At 28.0% G+C, this 7,077-nt stretch overlaps 1 long non-coding RNA gene across 1 annotated transcript; it reads right to left on the reverse strand.

Annotated features, from left to right (window-relative positions):
• Positions 1–378: 378 nt before the first annotated feature.
• LOC129906963 (uncharacterized) lies at positions 379–678 on the reverse strand. Its single transcript, XR_008770905.1, has 2 exons — positions 605–678; positions 379–531 (listed from the first exon to the last, which is right to left on the reverse strand). It is a non-coding gene; the product is annotated as an uncharacterized LOC129906963 (long non-coding RNA).
• Between the last annotated feature and the right edge of the window lie 6,399 nt (positions 679–7,077).

Consider the following 7,077-nt stretch of genomic DNA (forward strand, 5'->3'; position numbering starts at 1 on the left):
GAAAAGTGCATTTGATGTCTCTTAACTATTTGCCAATATTTCTTTTACAGTTAACTCTTGAGGCAGTTCAACAATTCTTTAATCGAAACCTCCATACGAAATCGATTACCAAAAAAATATATCGGTAATTTTGTTTAGTAAAGACCCAAACCTATTTTTTGAATATCGATTTGGGTTCGATATTCAATTTTTTCTATTTTTATAATTCACAGCCACTTATGGTCAGCAGTTGAATATAAGTAGCGCTTTTGATGAATATTTTCAGTGTCATCGACTTGAAAATTTGAAATCGAAAGATTCGAAAAAAAAAAAAAAATCGATAACAAAAATTAAAATCGAAAAAGAAAAAATAGAAGAAGAGAAATTGAAAATGGAAAATTTAACCGAAAGAGCATTTTTTAGAAACGTAAGTTTTAATTTAATTGATTGTTAAAACCATAAATTATAATATTTTAATATTTTTTATTAGTTCGCCGGCATGCAGTGGTCAAATCCGCGCCATTGGTTTAGGAGGACAAATAATTTGGTAAGCTAAATGAAAAATTGATTTTTTTGTTAAATATATATTAAATTTATAATATTTTAATGTTTAGCAACAAATTACCAATGTCCAAGAACCAGTCCAACCTATCGAATTGATTGGGGATGGACCACACGTGCTGGTAAGCTGTCATTTATGCACATAATTTCTTATATCTTGATTTTTTGTTCTTATTTCTTCATTATTTTCTTCCTTTCTTCAGCCCAATCTAGGCGTGGTATATTATCCTCGCCAAAATATTATAGCTTCTAGGACTAGGGTGGTCAGAATCCACCGAAGAGTCCATTTTTCGGTAAGAAAATATTTTGACATTTTTTTTAACGACATTTAATTTTTTCAATAATATTTTTTATTTTTTGATATTTGATTGCTATGTTTTTTTTTTTTTTTTATTTTCAGAAATTTAATTTGTTTCTCCAGTGGGTGAGGAACAAATATTGGAAACTAGAGCGATGGCTTAGGAGGAAATTCGATCGGGAATCCTTAATGACAATTTTCTTTTCAATTTGCTTTTTTATAGGATTATCTGTTTATTAATTTATTTACCTACTATATTTTATTTAATTGTTCTTTTGTTTATTTTCAGGTTCAATGTTTTTTCTTTAAATAAATAATAACTTCTTTTGCAGTTTCATTAACTTAACCTTTTTGTCTTTTCCTTTATTTTGGTGGATAATTTTCTTTTCTATTTTTTATTGATGTTTTCAGGTTAAGGGAAGAATTTTTTCTACATAAATAGCTGAGAAAAATTAAACGAAATCAAACTAGAAAGAAACAAGAATATAAGAGTTGAACAAAAATATTCATGTCGGCTCCCAATTGGAATGTAAAATTGAATTGAAATTTCTGAATCAGGTTTGAAATCGTTTAAATTTTTTTCTCAACCATTTTTTTTTTTTTAATATATTGTGGAATTCGGAAATAAATATTGTTTATGTAAGTGAGTATATACTTCAATTTGTGGTCAAACTTTGTTCAGTGATAAGTGCTAAGTGACAAGTTTTTAGTGATAAGTGTTAAGTGACAAGCGATATAATAAAAAGAGGATTAGGCCTACTGGGGAAACCTCTATAAAAAAAAACGCATCTGGTATTCTACCCCATTGGGTGATGTGGAAAAGAATACGGCAATTTTTAATTTTTGTTTGCGTTTTAGTACACAGAAAGTTTTTTAAGTGCATTTTAGTATTAAATTTACAGCCATGGACAAAGAAATAGCACACTTTCGATTATTCTTACAAAAATTGAATTTATTTGGGACCTATGTACTTAAATATTATAATTTTTAATCGAGGACATGAATTAGCTTATGAGGATTCATAACATTAAAAATTAGAAAGTATGTACATACTACATATTTCATGTCAATTAAATTTTTAAAAATTATAATTTGTAGAGAATTCCTTTTTTCTTGCGGACAAAGAAATAGCACCCATTCCTAAAATCGTAAAAAAAACCATTTCTAAGCAAAAATTCTAACAAATTAGAATAAATTCAGTATAGCGAAGTTAATAGATACTTTGTTAGTTGACCACGATTTTTCTTAGTTTTTTGGCTCTCTTTGGAAAACTTTTAACTAACATCTGGCATCTACTTTGTGGGGTTATCCTACCCCACAAAGTAGTAGTAGATCCTTTTTTGATTCCAGCCCAAAGATTGTTTGAATTTCGTTTTCACAATCGCCACCTTGACATCTTCCATAGATGTTAAGACCCTGACTTTGAGCTGGTCAGATGCAAACATCGTTTTTCTTTCATGCGAAAACCAAACTTGTTCCATTTTGATGCATTTTTTGGGGTCATTGTCATGCTTGAATATCCAATTTACTTGCTGGATTTTTAATAGAAAGACAATATGATATATAAAATTTAAAAAAATATATTAACCTTGAAAATTCATAAGAAAACTCAAGAAAAAAAGTTTTAAATTCCAAAAATAGACTAAATATTACACTTAACTGTTATGAATATATTTTTTCAGCAAACTTGATAAATAAAATGTATTTTTTTTTTTTTAAACAATACCTAAGCACTTAAATTGACGTATCAAACATTATTCTACGCCAAATAAAAGCTTCATGAAAAATAATATTGAATTACACTTATGCGTAATTCTAAGCAAAATCTAAGGTATTAGGTTTAAAACTTTTTCGTAATATAAATTGCATTTGTTTTTCAAATTTTTTGGGCAACATTTATTAAGATTTAAAATTATAAAAGGAAATGTCACTATGTATTACAGTTTATGAAAAAAGTTAAAAAGTATTTCATTTTCGAATTCAATTGAAGTTTAAAAAAAAATTAACTTATTTTTTTTTTTAAGTTTTTAAGCCCTTATTGTTGAAAGTTAAATAGCAAAAGTTTAAAATTTTATTTGCCAAAGTCTTTGAGATAATCAATTATTTCAATGGAAAAATTCAGTTTTTATCAAAAAATCCAATTAAATTGAAGTAATTTTTATTTTTTTTTTTTTTTTCAAAAATGTAATAAAAAATACCTTTTCCTCTTCGGAATTCATCTGATTATAATAATGGATAAACATTTTTTAAAATAAAATCAAATTTTACTACGAAATATAGTTTGAAAAAAAAAAGACATTTCAAAATTTTTAGTATCGTTTTTTTTTTTTTTAATTCTGACTTGAAGATTATCTTTTAATACCACACATTTTTTTTTTTCTTAAATTACCTAGAGAATCTTTTGGTATAATTTATTTTTTGAAATTTAAGCAAAAAAAAATGGTTTTGTTAAAAAAAAATAAATTTTAATTAAAAAAAAAAACATTTTTAAACTATAGACTTTAAAGTATTTTTGATTGCCGACGTTTAAAAAAAAAAGATCCTCAAAATCAGATCTGTTCGGTCGGGTTTCAATAATTTGCTTTAGTTACTCCACTAATGAAAATTATTGCTTTACAATGTCTACGAGCTTCAAATTAATTTTTCCTCTGAATTTTCATAAATTATTATAGAGCACTTCTGATTGTCGTAGAATCTTGAAATTTGGTAGAATAGTAGAGCTAATAGTTTATACAAAGGAATAAATTTAAAATTTGAGAATTTTAGCCAGGGGGCGTGGCAACCGCCCATTTCCGCTGAATTTTCATAAATTATTATAGAGCACTTCTGATTGTCGTAGAATCTTGAAATTTGGTAGAATAGTAGAGCTAATAGTTTATACAAAGGAATAAATTTAAAATTTGAGAATTTTAGCCAGGGGGCGTGGCAACCGCTCATTTCCGCTGAATTTTCATAAATTATTATAGAGCACTTCTGATTGTCGTAGAATCTTGAAATTTGGTAGAATGGTGGAGCTGGTAGTTTATACAAAGGAAAAAATTTAAAGTTTGAGAATTTCAGGCAGGGGGCGTGGCAACCACCAATTTTCACTGAATTTTCATCAAATATAGAGATTTTATATTCTACAGCCATACCTTGCAAAAAGTAGTGAAATCACAACAAAAACATTACTGTTAAAAAAAGAGCCAAGTTCTCCTATGTTGAAATTATGCTGGCACAAAAAGTACTGAGATGTAAAAGTGTACCAAGTTCTAAAGCTTGGGTTCAAATTCGTATCAATAAAATTTTGATTGTTTACTTGGCAATTTTTGAAATAACTTTAAAAATCGATAATTAAGAAAAATTGTAAAGAGAACAATCAAAATTTTATTGATACGAATTTGAAACCAAACTTTAGAACTTGGTACACTTTTACATCTCAGTACTTTTTGTGCCAGCATAATTTCAACATAGGAGAACTTGGCTCTTTTTTTAACAGTAATGTTTTTGTTGTGATTGTTTTTTAATGCTTTTGAGTACTTATGACAATTTTGTTATTTTAATTATCATACAATCAGAAATCAATATTATGTTCCGTCAATAGAAAGCATGAGAGATAATCGAAACAGGAGATGTACCTATAATACAATTTTGTATATTCAAAACTTGATACTTGATTAACATAACACATAATATTGTTTAAGTTATAATAAACTTTGCATATAACCAAACTAAAACCCTCTTTACTGTTAACTCCACTAAAACTTTAACCCCACCCTTATTCCTATAGCGTGTCCAAGAAGTAGTATTTTAAATGATTAAATGTATTCATGTGTACAACAACAACAAAAAGAAGCAACAAGCATCAAACAACAAACAAGGACCTACAAACAACCAAACACCCCAATAACCAACCAAACAACTTAATAACAAAACAACAAACACTTAACAATAAACACCCAACAATAAACATCAAACAACAATTAAAATCGACAAAAAAAAAAAACAAGAGACAACCTAACAATTAAATCATTATACAACCAAACAACAAAACACTAACATCAAACAAACAATCAAACAAACAATTAAACAAACAATCAAACAAACAATCAAACAAACAATCAAACAAATAATCAAACAAGCAATCAAACATACAAACAACAAACAACCAAACAAACAATCAAACCAACAACAAACAACAAACAACAAACAAATAATCAAAAACAAACTATATACATTAAACACTATACATAAAACACTATTTGATTCCACTCATAACCATAGCAGCGAAGCGCTATGCAACGGGCAGGTCGGCTAGTTACTCGTATAAGAGCCCCCGCACAATACAGACTTTCTATCGGCCGATAGTTTAGTCGGGTTGGGTTCCTAGTGTGCGCATAGGCATCCTACTAAATAGTCGGCTTGTTCTTGTTAATATATATTTTAGTTTGAAGACAATTGTGTAGGTAAACAAACTTTTTTTTTTTGATCAAACAAACTTTTTCATCGACCGATTCTTAATCGTTGTAGTGTGCGCTGTCGGCCGATAGAACCCGCGCAGTTCTCTAAATCCAAACAAAAATCGAGTTTTTCAATAAAATAGTAAAATAAACTTTTCGGCCGAAGCCTTCAAAAACGGTAAAAAGTGAAAAAATAATAGTAGGATAAAACCTATTAAAAAGGGAGGGGAATGATGAATGATAAAAATTAGAAGAAAAATATATTAAGGGAGAGTTCGGAAAGTGGGAGGGGTGAGTTTTTAATGTTAAAGAATGGTTTATCTTAATTTCCGCCCGTAATTTATTTTTCTTTCATTTTTATCATATTCCCTTCCTTTTCTAATGGGTTTCATCCTACTGTTATATTTTTTTGGTTTCAAAAATTATAGAATTTTCTTATAATATCTCTTTCGCAAGTTGAATTCATATAGTGGTAAATTAGTAGTATGATTTTGTTCTGGATTTTCTTACTTAGTGACATAGATTTTAGAATTTTTGGCCGTGTTCTGAAAAAAAAAAAAAAAAAAAAAAAAAAACAAAGTAAAATGTAATATGAACACCATTTGAACAATTTAGGCGGACAAAACACGAAATTTTAAACTGATTGAAATGTAAAAAATCAACATCCTATTGAAAGTATACAGGGTGTCCGGTAGAAAATGGATAAGCCGGAAATGACTGATAGGTGCACTTTTGACTGTTCCGAAACTAAATAGAAAAAGGTTCTATCGCAACCAGTTTAGAAAATATTAGCTTTTTTTCGTTCAGTGTACTTTAAATTTCATCATCTTACGTTTTCTTTAACCACAACCAAAAAAACCCATAGGAACAAAGGTGGCCAACTTTTTTAAAAATATGCGCGTCCAAAGGGGATTGCAGAATGGTAAAAGTTTTTATCAAATCTAGAGTTACTAGGAAGTTATTGGTACTAAAGTCCAAAAAAAGCCTATTAATTTAATAAATTATTTTGACTGTAAAATCTTAAGTTTTTCACATTGCTGCCACAAATGCATGGATTCCATCAGTTTTTTTAATCAGTCATATTTTACAATAATTTTTCTTACACATAACTACTAAAAAAAGCGTTATAACCGTTAAACAATGGCTATACAAAAATAATTTAACTTTTTTTTAATACAAAGTAGAAAAAAAAAGTATTTGTTTGCTAATTCGCTAATAACCAGTTTAAAAGATAAAATAAGAAGTGGCTCACAATATTCACTGTAAATTAAATTGCATCTAACAAATATTGGATGTTTTTCGTAGCCCAATAACAACTTCGGCACATTTGCCCCTTTTAAACTTTTTAGGTTTTGAAAAATGATTACCTTGTTTTCATGCATCCATATTTTAAGTTTTTTTAAACTTACAACTTCATTAATTACAAAACCAGATTCATTATAATTTTTCCTAAATTTAAAGACCTTTATCTTTTTGATACCAATAATAAAACTCCATTTACAAGATTTTAACAAACCATTTGGGTCCATTCTTGACACTTTTTTGTTTTTGAAAGAAAAATGTTTTCATTGAACAACAGTTAAAATATTTAATTAAGTACTAAATACAAGCTTTTGCCTTGTCGATGAAGATAAACCGGAAAACTAATTTTGTCCGCGTAAAACTTGCAAATACCTACTCCTATGTGCAACTCCTGATTTTACCATTAACTTAATTTTTTTTTTTTTTCAGTATTTTTAAATCAATGATACCCTAAGGGCCATTTTTTTCACTCGAAGTTGAACACAACTTGAGAATGTT

Source organism: Episyrphus balteatus, chromosome 1 (assembly GCF_945859705.1).
Source record: "Episyrphus balteatus chromosome 1, idEpiBalt1.1, whole genome shotgun sequence".
NCBI classification, from domain to species: domain Eukaryota; kingdom Metazoa; phylum Arthropoda; class Insecta; order Diptera; family Syrphidae; genus Episyrphus; species Episyrphus balteatus.